The 12,166-nt window shown below is 46.7% G+C and overlaps 1 long non-coding RNA gene across 1 annotated transcript in view; it reads right to left on the bottom strand.

Moving 5' to 3' along the window:
* Positions 1-12,166, bottom strand: part of LOC135983043 (uncharacterized) — a 59,210-nt gene that overhangs the window by 7,767 nt on the left and 39,277 nt on the right. Inside the window, exons 2-4 of the long non-coding RNA XR_010600533.1 lie at positions 4,501-4,639; positions 3,583-3,801; positions 40-214 (exon numbers count right to left, since the gene is read on the bottom strand). This is a non-coding gene — a long non-coding RNA (uncharacterized LOC135983043). The remainder of the gene's footprint in view (positions 1-39; positions 215-3,582; positions 3,802-4,500; positions 4,640-12,166) is intronic.

Genomic DNA, 12,166 nt, shown 5'->3' with positions numbered 1-12,166 from the left:
AGGGTCACCTCCAACGGGAGACCTCCAAGGAGCACTTACCTAGGCGCTGGAGAAGGCAGTCTTCATCATCCAGTATGTGGCACTCTCCCCACTGAACCAACACCCCAGGGTGGTGCTAGGGGCACTGTGCTCTGTGCTGCAGGAGGTCGTGTGAGGAGATGTAGAACAGAGGCTTGACTCCCAACTACCTCTGGATAGGAAAGGTCTCAGGGTCCTGTCCACAAGAGGAGATATTAGCAATCCCATTGTCCCAGCCAAATTCTTACATCCCACCTCCCTGCTAGTCTTCATTTCTCCTCCCGTTTCACAACGGCACAGACTCGCCACTGCGTCCCACCCCCAGATGCCTTTCAGCGATAGGTGGACAATCCCTGTTCAGATACAGGGTTTGAGAAGTGCCAAACACCTGCAGCACTCAGGAGTGTCCCATTGATGACCATGGCCTCATGCCTCCCACCACACACACACACACACACACACACACCTCTTGCTGCCCTTTTAGTTAGTGCAAGGCCTGCAATTATGCATGGTCCTGCCGACAAAGACTGCTTAGTCCCATGCCCTCCTGTGCATCCACTCAGGTGCCAGACACAACCAGGCCCTCAATGATCTTCCCTGTTGCAAAGACCAAAGCTAAACCAGGAGGAGTGACTTACGCAACAGGTTTCAATTCCTTCCCACCCCCTCCCCACCCCACAATGGGGCCACAATCTCAAGCCCCAGCAGGGCATTTCCCCTTTTGAATGGGGCCTTACAAACCAGGGGCATTAGAGACCACAAGGTTCTTTTCATAAGGACAGGGGCTCTCCCCCTCAGACTGGGCTGAAAGCTCACCCATTCATTCAATGGACAACTGTTTGGTGCATCAGTTGTCCATCTGGCTGCTGCCCTCTCCCTCAAAGGTGGGCGCATTGCAGGGGCTCTCTGTGGATATTGACACTCATCAAGCGTTGCACAGGGACGTGGGTGGAGAAATTGGTGGCCCATGTCAGGACCAAGCGAAGAGGCTCCCCAGGCAGGCACAAAGCAAGGATGCTTGGAAAAACTGGAGGTGCAAGAAAGAATCTGGAGCCGGACAATGGCAGCCCCTGCTCAGATGGATCCAATCCCATAATTCCCTGGTTGTGGAGCTTGACCTCGGCTGATTGACGCTGACTTTGATTAAGGGCCATGCCTGTCCATAAAGAATTTAACTGTGTCAGGCTCCCCCGAGGAGGGAAGGATCCGCTGTCTAGAGCAAGGCTGCTGATTGCACTTAAGAAGCAAATGGACAGCACTTTAGATCAGTGGGAGCCCTGTATCAGTGAGCGCTTTATGGCTCATGCCAGACCATCATTACCAGAGAATTTATTGCCTCCTAGACAGGACCAGTTGGGGAGGGTGGCAAAGGGTCTGTTTAAATCACCCTGATGGGGGCAGCAGGCAGCTGGGACTAAAGAGGAACCATATTGACAGGATGATTTCAAGGTCCCTGTCAACCTTTCCCTTAAGCTTCTCCCATTACAGCTTCCTTAGCTGTGATTTACAGCCTTTCCCAGCCAGCGCTCAAAGCCGGAGCAGGCAGCAGTAGGCTCAGGGATAGCTGTTGGGAAAGCATCGGGGAGGTCTGGAACAGGGATATATGAGCAGAGCAAAGATCACGGTTCTCATTCCCAGGGAGGTAGCATGATGCAGAGGCCAGGAGACTCGGGACATCAGGGTTCTGCTCCCGTCTCAGCCACTGTCCTGCTGTGGGCATCTTTAGGCAAGCTGCATCCCTGCTCTGTGCCTCAATTTCCCCGGCCTCTTTAACCTTGCTACCATCTGTCAACAGCCACTCCACGCCCCAAAGTGGTTTGCCCCATCTCACACCCCAGCCAGGTTGCTTATCGTCCCCATCCTTTCCAGGGCCATAAAAAGACCAATAAATCTAATGCCCTTAACCCAGGCCTTCAGCTCCACCCAGGGATCAATAATCTTTTTCTCCCCTTGTGTCAGGGTTGAGGGGGAGAGAAGCTTTGCAGCCCATCTTTTGGGGTCAGCAGGGAAACCCAGGCCCTCCCTCTCCTCTGGGTTCCAGCCCAGGGATCCTGGATTAAGCAACTAGGGTCTGCTCCCCCAGACTTGCTGCTGCTTCCCTGGGCCACTTCCTACCTTCATCTGCCTCCCAGTCCCTTTCACAGTCCCTTTCCCTAGTCAGCTCCAAGTGTTCCCTTCTCTCCTGCTACCCTCCTCCTGCAAAACCAATCCTAATATTCACACTCCCTATGCAGCCCTCCTCAACTCCCTGCAGTCCCTCCTTTATAGGAACTCCCCAGACTGGTTCTCCCCAGCTGGGTCTAATCCTTAACGACCTGTCTGCCACCAGGTGCCACAGAACAGGCTAACTGAGCTCCCTTTAACCCTTCACTGCCAGTGTGGGGGTTTATACACCCCATCGCAGTCAGGTGATAACATGGGCAATGAGAGAGAAGGAGTCTTTTCTGGGAGAAGGGCAGTTGGGAGAGAATGAGCGATGCTGGGACGGGGGAAGGAGAGAGAAAATGAAGGTGGAAGAAGAACAGTGGAGATTAAAGGAACGAGGAAGAGGGGGAAAGAGAGAAAGTATAGGGCTAAAATGCACTGGGTGAGACAGAGATTTAGTGGAAGTTAGGAGCCTAAATACCTTTCAGGATCTGGGCCAAAGAGATGGCTAGAAAATATCATTTTGTCAAAATCAAAATTTTCTGCTGGAACGTGTCAATTTCAACAACATTTTACTTTCAAAAAAATAGAAAGGAAGCATTTTGACAAGGTCAAAAAGTTCCGCCCCTGTGGCTTAGGACACGGGACTCTGTTCCCAGCCTGGCCACTGACCTGTTCCATCCCCCTGGCTGTTCCATTTTGTCAGTTTGGGAATGGAATGGTTCGATTTGGGGTTTTGAAATGAGTTTTTGTTGCAAAAAGATTATTTTGTTATTTTAAAAAAGGGTTAAATTTTAAAAATTGTAACCCAACCTTTGGCTTTTATTGAAATGAAACCCTTTGATTGGCCCAAAACAACTATTTCACTTCATGGGGAAGTTTGAAATTTGACTTTTTTTTCTGATTTGGAAAGAAAATAAAAGAGGAAATCATGAAATTTCCTGCATAATGGAAATTCTGGTTCTCATGCAGCTCCCAACCTGGAAGTCCCTAGGTCTGTCCTTCCAGCAGCTCAAACTTCATAAAACAAATAAATGCACAGAGATGAGATAGGAATGGGGAAAGAGAGGGAGCGAAAAGTGTGTGGGGAGAGGGAGCAGCGAAGGCTGAAATAAGAGAAAGAAATGAGAGAAAAAGCCTAGAGGAGGAGACGTGAAAGAAAAGAAAGGAGAAGGGAAGTGAATGAAAAAGAGCAGGGAAAGGGAAGGGAAAGGATGGGGGGTGGGGAGGATGCAAGCTGCTGGAGCCATCTGTCATGGGCTATTGGATTCTTTGTGTGTGTGTCAGTTCTGTTGCCTGGGCTTTGCTGTGAGAGCTCCCACCTGCTGCCAGCTGGTTCTGGGAGCCAACCTGCAGTCACGCTTCCTACCATGCATGCGCACACAGACTGCAGGGGGGGAAGCACAGAATGAAATTGACCATGATGGAGGTTGAGCCAAGCAGCACTCCTGCCCGGTGACACTCCACAGAAGATGAGGGGGCTGGTTTCTCCTTGGTGCATGGAATCAGCTGCTGCCGGACACCGGCTCTTCCTCCCACACAAGATAGGAGTGAGATCAGCCGCTGGGTGATGGAGCTCCTCCCTCCAGTGCCATGTGTGAGCAGACTCAGCGAGTGTCCCATTATGCCTCTGGTTCGCTGGCAAGGCAAGGAGGTAAGGTCAAGGGACTAGTGTTTGGATCTGGGGTCTGCAAAGAGCTTAATCCATGTGCTATGAGGAAATGGCATGAAATAGTCCATGTCCTCTTCTAGGACTCATAGGATTCATGCCAGGTATCACAGAGGACTCCATCACACCTCTGATAGAACTGGCTGGCCCTACATTGCCACAAATTCAGTTCCTGCCCCTTCCACGCCCATTCCTCTAGCTACCTCGTTATCCTGCTTCACAATCACTTCAGAGGGTGGGCTAATGGTAGGGGGACGGGAATCTTCCTGCTCACTCCAGAGGGTGGAGCTAGGACTCCTGGGTCCTATTCCCAGCCCTCACTGTGTGACCTTGGGCAGGCCCCTTTGTATTGAGTCTGTCCCCTTCTCTGGCCAGTGTCCCCTTTAACAGCTTAAAGTGTCCAGGGCAGATCCTGTCCCCTGCCAGGCCCCTTTGCACTGCTGTGGTGGCACAAAGGCTCTAGAAAGCTGGCCTAACTTGACAACTGAGGATTCCCCTAGCACTAGGAAATCCATGGTTCATATAGCTGGCCCCATGCCAGCCCCATTACATCCCCTGCCGCAGAGGGCATGGCTGAGCACGGCAGCACTCTGATGATCCCTGGCTACTGTGACACACCCACGGGGCCCAGGACTAGCTGGCATAATGTAGAGCAGCCCCAAGGATACTTTAAATTGCACCAGGGACAGAATCAGCTCGGGGATTGAGAGCAGTGAGGCAGAAAGATGGTAAAAAGCTACCTCTGCCCCTTCCCTGCAGCCTCTGCCAGAGCCCAGGATTGGGGCCTCGGTGTCTTGGCTTCAGCACCTGCAGAATGAACGTAGCAGTTAGCCCTGCGTGAAATATAGGATGCAAAAGGCAAAGAGATTCAGAAGCATTGTGAGGGCTATAGCACTTTGAGACCTCCCAGTGGAAGGGGCTGGGGAAGGGCAAAGAACCAGGATTACCCCTCGTCCTGGGCCACTCCTTGTTCCTCCTCATTATATTCCAGAAGTTTGCCCATTGTCCCGTTGCGCTAAGTGGTGCACAGAGCCATCCCTGCCCTCCAGAGCTTCGAGTCTGAAGAAAGGAGTCAGACCAAGTAAGAGACCGTCGCTGCTCTACACAGTGTTAGACAAAACACACCTCGAAAGGAGGATTATCCCCAATTTACAGACTGCAATCTGAGGATAAGCTTTAAAGGCCCAGATCCTTGAAGGCAGCTAAGCACCTAATTCACACAGATTTCAGTGGGAGTTAGGCACCTAAATACCTTTTGAGGATCTGGGCCCTAACTCCCTTAGGCTCTTCGGAAAATCCCAACCTGTGTGACTTACCCACGGTCATACAGGGAGTCTGTGGCAAAGATGGGAATTGAGTTCGAAGCTGTTCAGCCCGTGCCTAACCACAAAACTAGCTGTTTTCATCTGGGCCAGACTCCCTCAGCCACTCAATAGCTATTCCAGCCACGTTGCCCACCCCTCTCTCCTCCCACTCACTTATGCCCTTCCTGTCCTGGGTTCACCCGACACTCCTGCCCCTCCCCATCCCACAAGCAATTGGATTCCCTCCTATAAAGCCATTCTCATTTTGACAATGACCCACTTAGCCGCAGCGCTCGCATATTTGCCGGGGACGGAATGTTAACTTGCCTAAGAGAACAGATCGTCTAAACAGATGCTGAGCCTCATATCAAAGCATGGGAGAGTGCGAAAAATCACTAGGCTGTCAGGGAAAAAAAAAATCTGTTGGCCAAGAAGATGCTGCAGAGTGGAACTACGGAATGAGGCTGCAGCTCCAGCCTCAATGACCAGGCATGTCCCAGGGGACCAGCTAACACATCCAAGACACGCACTACAGTGGCCTAATCAGAGATCTGTATGGGCTCATGAAATAGACAAAATAACCCATCTGGCTGCTGAGTAATAGCTACTCTGAGCTTATACTAGCTACAGCTTGTGGAGAAGTAAAGGGTGGTTTTGTGAATGAGACACTGGACTAAGGAAATCTAGGCTCTGTCTCTACCCTCTGTCTGTGACCTTGGCCAAGTCCTTCAAAGGAACTGTCTCTTACTGTATGTTTATGCAGGGCTTAGTACATGAGCTGTTGAGGTCCCTAGCTGCTACCATAATATGCATAAACTGTGAGGGAACTAGTTAAGATATGCACAGTGAGCAATTTATTCAGTGAATTAGCCCTTTCTTTCTCTGGATCTGTGGGGTTTTGCTATTTTTTCCCCACCATTCACAATTGCCCAATGAACACTTTATCCAAATAAACATCAGCCTACTGGCTATTCCTCACTACTCCAGCCATGGAGTTGGTCACGAAGATCACATGATATTGCATCCCCTCTCTGCCTGGATGGCCATCACTTTGATCGTTTGTGGCGTGAACGTGTGGGCTCGCACAAACACGCTCGTTTGTCTCGGAGTGCATTGGTCGACATGAGCACATCTGGATGAACATGAGCTTCCCCCAGTATTCCCATCTGCTAAACCTCGCCCGACTGAATGTTCACAAGCAGGGAAGAAAAGGCCACCAATACCACAGAGTTGAATTTATCGGTTTGAATCAGACAGATATTGGTGGATCCATTTTTATAGAGTCATAGACTTTAAGGTCAGAAGGGACCATTATGATCGTCTAATCTGACCTCCTGCACAATGCAGGCCACAGATTCTCACCCACCCACTCCTGTAATAAACGCCTAACCTATGTCTGAGCTATTGAAGTTCTCAAATCATGGTTTAAAGACTTCAAGGTGCAGAGAATCCTCCAGCAAATGACCCATGCCCCACGCTGCAGAGGAAGGCGAAAACCCCCCAGGGCCTCTGCCAATCTGCCCTGGAGGAAAATTCCTTCCAGACCCCAAATATGGCGATCAGCTAAACCCTGAGCATGAGGGCAAGACTCACCAGCCAGACACCCAGGAAAGAATTCTCTGTAGTAACTCAGATCCCACCCCATCTAACATCCCATCACAGGCCATTGGGCATATTTACCGCTAATAGTCAAAGATCAATTAATTGCCAAAATTAGGCTATCCCATCATACCATCCCCTCCATAGACTTATCAAGCTTAGTCTTGAATCCAGATATGTCTTTTGCCCCCACTGGTCCCCTTGAAAGGCTGTTCCAGACCTTCACTCCTCTGATGGTTAGAAACCTTCATCTAATTTCAAGTCTAAACTTCCTGATGGCCAGTTTATATCCATTTGTTCTTGTGTCCACATTAGTACTGAGCTTAAATAATTCCTTTCCCTCCCTGATATTTATCCCTCTGATATATTTACAGAGAGCAATCATATCTCCCCTCAGCCTTCTTTTGGATGGCTAAACAAGCCAAGTTCTTTGAGTCTCCTTTCATAAGACAGGTTTTCCATTCCTCAGATCATCCCAGTAGCCTTTCTCTGTGCCCGTTCCAGTTTGAATTCATCCTTCTTAAACATGGGAGACCAGAACTGCACATGGTATTCCAGATGAGGTCTCACCAGTGCCTTGTATAACGGTAATAACACCTCCTTATCTCTACTGGAAATACCTCACCTGATGCATCCCAAGACCGCATTAGCTTTTTTCACGGCCATATCACATTGGCGGCTCACAGTCATCCTGTGATCAACCAATACTCCGAGGTCCTTCTCCTCCTTTGTTACTTCCAACTGATGAGTCCCCAGCTTATAACAAAAATTCTTGTTATTAATCCCTAAATGCATGGCCTTGCACTTTTCACTATTAAATTTCATCCTATTACTATTACTCCAGTTTATAAGGTCATCCAGATCTTCCTGTATGATATCCCGGTTCTTCTCTGCATTGGCAATACCTCCCAGCTTCGTGTCATCCACAAACTTTATTAGCACATTTCCACTTTTTGTGCCAAGGTCAGTAATAAAAAGATTAAATAAGATTGGTCCCAAAACCAGTCCCTGAGGAACTCCATTAGTAACCTCCCTCCAGCCTGATAGTTCACCTTTCAGTACGACCCGTTGTAGTCTCCTCTTTAACCAGTTCCTTATCCACATTTCAATTTTCATATTGATCCCCATCTTTTCCAATTTAACTAATAATTCCCCATGTGGAACCGTATCAAATGCCTTACTGAAATCGAGGTGAATTAGATCCACTGTCTAAAAAAATCTGTTACCTTCTCAAAGAAGGAGATCAGGTTGGTTTGGCACGATCTACCTTTAGTAAAATCATGTTGTATTTTGTCCCAATTACCATTGACCTCAATGTCCTTAACTACTTTCTCCTTCAAATTTTTTCCCAAGACCTTGCATACTACAGACGTCAAACTAAAAGGCCTTAGTTGCCCGGATCACTTTTTTTCCCTTTCTTAAAAATAGGAACTATGTTAGCAATTCTCTAGTCATATGGTACAACCCCTAAGTTTACAGATTCATTAAAAATTCTTGCTAATGGGCTTGCAATTTCATGTGCCAGTTCCTTTAATATTCTTGGATGAAGATTATCTGGGCTCCCCGATTTAGTCCTATTAAGATGTTCGAGTTTGGCTTCTACTTCGGGTGTGGTAATATCTACCTCCATATCCTCATTCCCATTTGTCATCCTGCCATTATCCCTATGCTCCTCATTAGCCTCATTAAAGACTGAGGCAAAGTATTTGTTTAGATATTGGGCCATGCCTAGATTATCCTTATCCTCCACTCCATCCTCAGTGTTTAGCCATCCCACTTCTTCTTTCTTTGTTTTCTTTTATTTATATGGAAGGTTTATATAGAACCTTTTACTATTGGTTTTAATTCCCTTTGCAAGATCCAACTCTACATAGCTTTTGGTCTTTCTCACTTTATCCCTACATGTTCTGACCTCAATAAGGTAGCTTTCCTTGCTGATCACTTCCATCTTCCACTCCTTGTAGCTTTCTGCTTTTTCTTAATCACCTCTCTGAGATGCTTGCTCATCCAGCTTGGTCTACAACTCCTGCCTATGAATTTTTTCCCCTTTCTTGGGATGCAGGCTTCTGATAGTTTCTGCAACTTTGACTTGAAGTAAATCCAGGCCTCCTCTGCCTTTATATCCACAAGTTCTTCAGTCCAATCCACTTCTCTAATTTTCTTAATTTTTTTAAGTTGGCCCTTTTGAAATAAAAAACCCTAGTCACAGATCTATTTTTGTTTATCCTTCCATTTAGTTTGAACTGAATTAGCTCATGATCACTCAAACTAAGGTTGTCCCCTACAACCATTTCTTCTATGAGGCCTTCACTACTCACCAAAACCAAATCTAAAATGGCATCCCCTCTTGTTGGTTCTTCAACTACTTGATGAAGGAATCCATCAGCTATTGCATCCAGGAAAATCTGAGCCCTATTATTATTACTAGCACTTGTCCTCCAGTCTATATCTGGGAAGTTAAAGTCTCCCATGATCACAAAATTCCCATTAGTATTTACTTCTTTAAAAACATTAAAAAGGTCTCTATCCATACCCAAATCAGATCCCGGTGGTCTCTATAGCACACCCCAAGCACTATCTCAAGGGATGCTCTAGTAGCTTTCTTCCCCCAATGTGATTTTTGCCCAGACAGACTCTGTCTTCTCCATTCCATCACTTTTTATTTCTTTACAGTCTACCTCATCATTGATATACAATGCTACTCCACCATCTTTGCCTTTATTTCTGTCTTTCCTAAACAACACATACCCTTCAATATCTCTACTCCAGTCATGACTACTGTTCCACCATGTTTCTATTATCCCTATAATATCTGGTTTCACTTCCTGCACCAGTATGTATTTATTATTTCTATTACCGTATTGCCTAGGAGTCCCAGTCATGGACCAGGCTTCGGTTGTGCTAGGTGCTGTACAAACACAGAACAAAAAGAACCACCTCTGCCCCAAAGATGTTACAATCTAAGTATAAGGCAAGAGACACTAGAGTGACAAAGACACATGAAATGAGATATACACATGCCTGGATCATCAGTCTTCAGTAAAGATCCCATGGCATTTCCCACAAATGTCCAGGTGTTAATTCCACCATCTTGGCCCAATTACAAATTTCATTCATTCCATTTTGCCTCCCAAAATTTCCCCCGACTGAGACATTCATATGCTACAACGATGGAGGACCGCATAAATCTTGCTATAGACTGTTTCAGTTGGATATTCAATTCTCCATTTCCTTATCTGATGTGTATTGTTGCAATGCTCTGTCAATAGTTGCAATGTTCCGCCCCAGAGGTGGCTGCATTTCAGAGGTGGCTGATGCAAATTCCAGCCTGTCTATAACATCTGTGAAAGGCACTGCAAAATATAAGAGCTTTGTTAGTTATAACAATCTACAGCTCTTAATCTGAACTGGATGATGCACCCAAAATTTACTGATGGAAAGTGCTATGAAAGAGCTAGGTACTAATCAATGATTGTTGTTATAGGACTGTATCTTTCCACTCATAAAACCCAGGGCATCCTGTGCATCAGCTTTTCGTCACGATATTAAAATTCTGAACAGGGATTCATCCATGATGGAAAAACCCAAGTGCATCATTCTCCCTGTTATCTGAGGGATTTGCTGCATCCCCTTCATTCTCTGATCACTTTGGTTATATTTGCCTTGCTTGTATCTGCTGATTTTTTTTTAGGAGTCAGAGTGAAAGCAAAGTAGGTCAGTGAGAACCATATGACTGCCAGAGAGATTTCTGCAGAAACAGAGAGGCAGCGCAGAGAACAAGAGGAGTAGGGGGGAGTCACAGCCTGTGAATGTGCTAGATGAGCGGGAGACCCAAACCAGAGTTGGTGGTGGGTGCCCTTTAATAAATTTTCATCCGGTGAGTAGGCATCAGCACAGGACAAGCAAGAGGGGGCCTGTGTTTTATCACCCCCAATCATGCAGAGCATCTTGAATCATAGAATCTCAGGGTTGGAAGGGACCTCAGGAGGTCATCTAGTCCAACCCCCCTGCTCAAAGCAGGACCAATCCCCAACTAAATTTAAATTGAACACGAAACAGGGCTGGGCCCAAGGTGGAAAGTTCAGATCCAGAGCCAAATAGCCTCAAAAAAGGGGAGTGTTCGGATAGGTGGAGGAATTGATACAGGCCTATCATACACACAGAATATAATGCCTACATACTGCACTGATGGGCACATTAAATACGAGAGAGAGAGAGAAAAATTCCTTTAAACCCTCTGATATGTTCGCAGGGTATTAAACGATGACAGTTGTGTATAGCTCCTAAATCCTCGGGAATACAGGAGCTAGTCTCTCAGGCATAGTGTTTACAAATCAGATTATTGCCACCTGCTAATTAAATGCTCTGCTGTTGGGCATTAAATTTCATTCCTTGGGAAAGTTCAGTGTTTAGAGGGGAATTTAGCAGGACAGAGCACTGTTCCCTTCACCTTGCAGGCTCAGAAGTTAGGAAATTGCCTGGCTGGATATGATGAGTTTGTCAGTTTCCCCAAACTGTGTTCTTTGGTCACGTCGGCACTGAGGGGTGAAATGTTCGCTGTAAAACTGGTTTGGGGATTTCATTACATACCTGGAGCTCCGAATAGGTTTGTGAAGGTTATGGGGCTGCAGCAACTCTTCCTTCTCCTCTTCCCTGCTGGGGAAACCCCTGTTATAGCATGGAGTGGCCTCTGGCACGCCCCGGGTGAGAAGCCGCTGGGTACATAGGAGTGCAGGGAGGCCTTGGACCAGCACAGAGATGGAGCTTCTGGGCAGATGGGAGCTGGATTTGTAATCAGGAAACTCCACGATTTTGACTTTTTTTTTTTTCCAGTTCTGAAGTGGAATGAAAACCAAAAATTTCAAAATGTCCTGAGAAAAGAAATTCTGGTGGTGGCGTTGGGGGGTTGTTTCAAGTCAATTGAACATATTTCATTCCGCTTCTGACTTAAAAATGTTATATTCTATTATAAAATACGAGCTTTAAAAAATAGAAAAGGAAAATCATTTTGAAATGACCAATCAGAATGTTCGGTGACAAGAAGAACGCTTTGACCTTCTCACATTTGTTTTTTTATTTTTCTGTTGAAACGAAACTTGAGCAAAATCGACACCTTTCCGCTAAACGTTTTGCTTTTGAGAAATTGGCATTTTCTAATGGGGAAAAAAAGGTTCTGTCAGAAAATGTCCAACCAGCTCCACTTCTGAGCATGCAGCTATAGCTCAGGCTAATGCAATCTGTCTCACTCCAGTGGCTGGGCCACGTGAAGAAAGACTACCACCTTTAAACAAACCCAGCTGTTCCTGGAGCCCAGTCAGTAGACGCGTGTATTTTTAGACCCACAGGAGATTGGTTCAGTCCCCACCAGGCCTGATCAGGGGTGCCCTTACAGAGCTGCTCACTAGTTGACAAGGGATGGATCACTTGCTGA

The sequence above is a fragment of the Chrysemys picta genome, chromosome 4 (assembly GCF_011386835.1).
Source record: "Chrysemys picta bellii isolate R12L10 chromosome 4, ASM1138683v2, whole genome shotgun sequence".
NCBI lineage: Eukaryota > Metazoa > Chordata > Testudines > Emydidae > Chrysemys > Chrysemys picta.
Note: the sequence above shows the minus strand (reverse complement) of the source record. Positions and strands in the feature narration are given on the sequence as shown.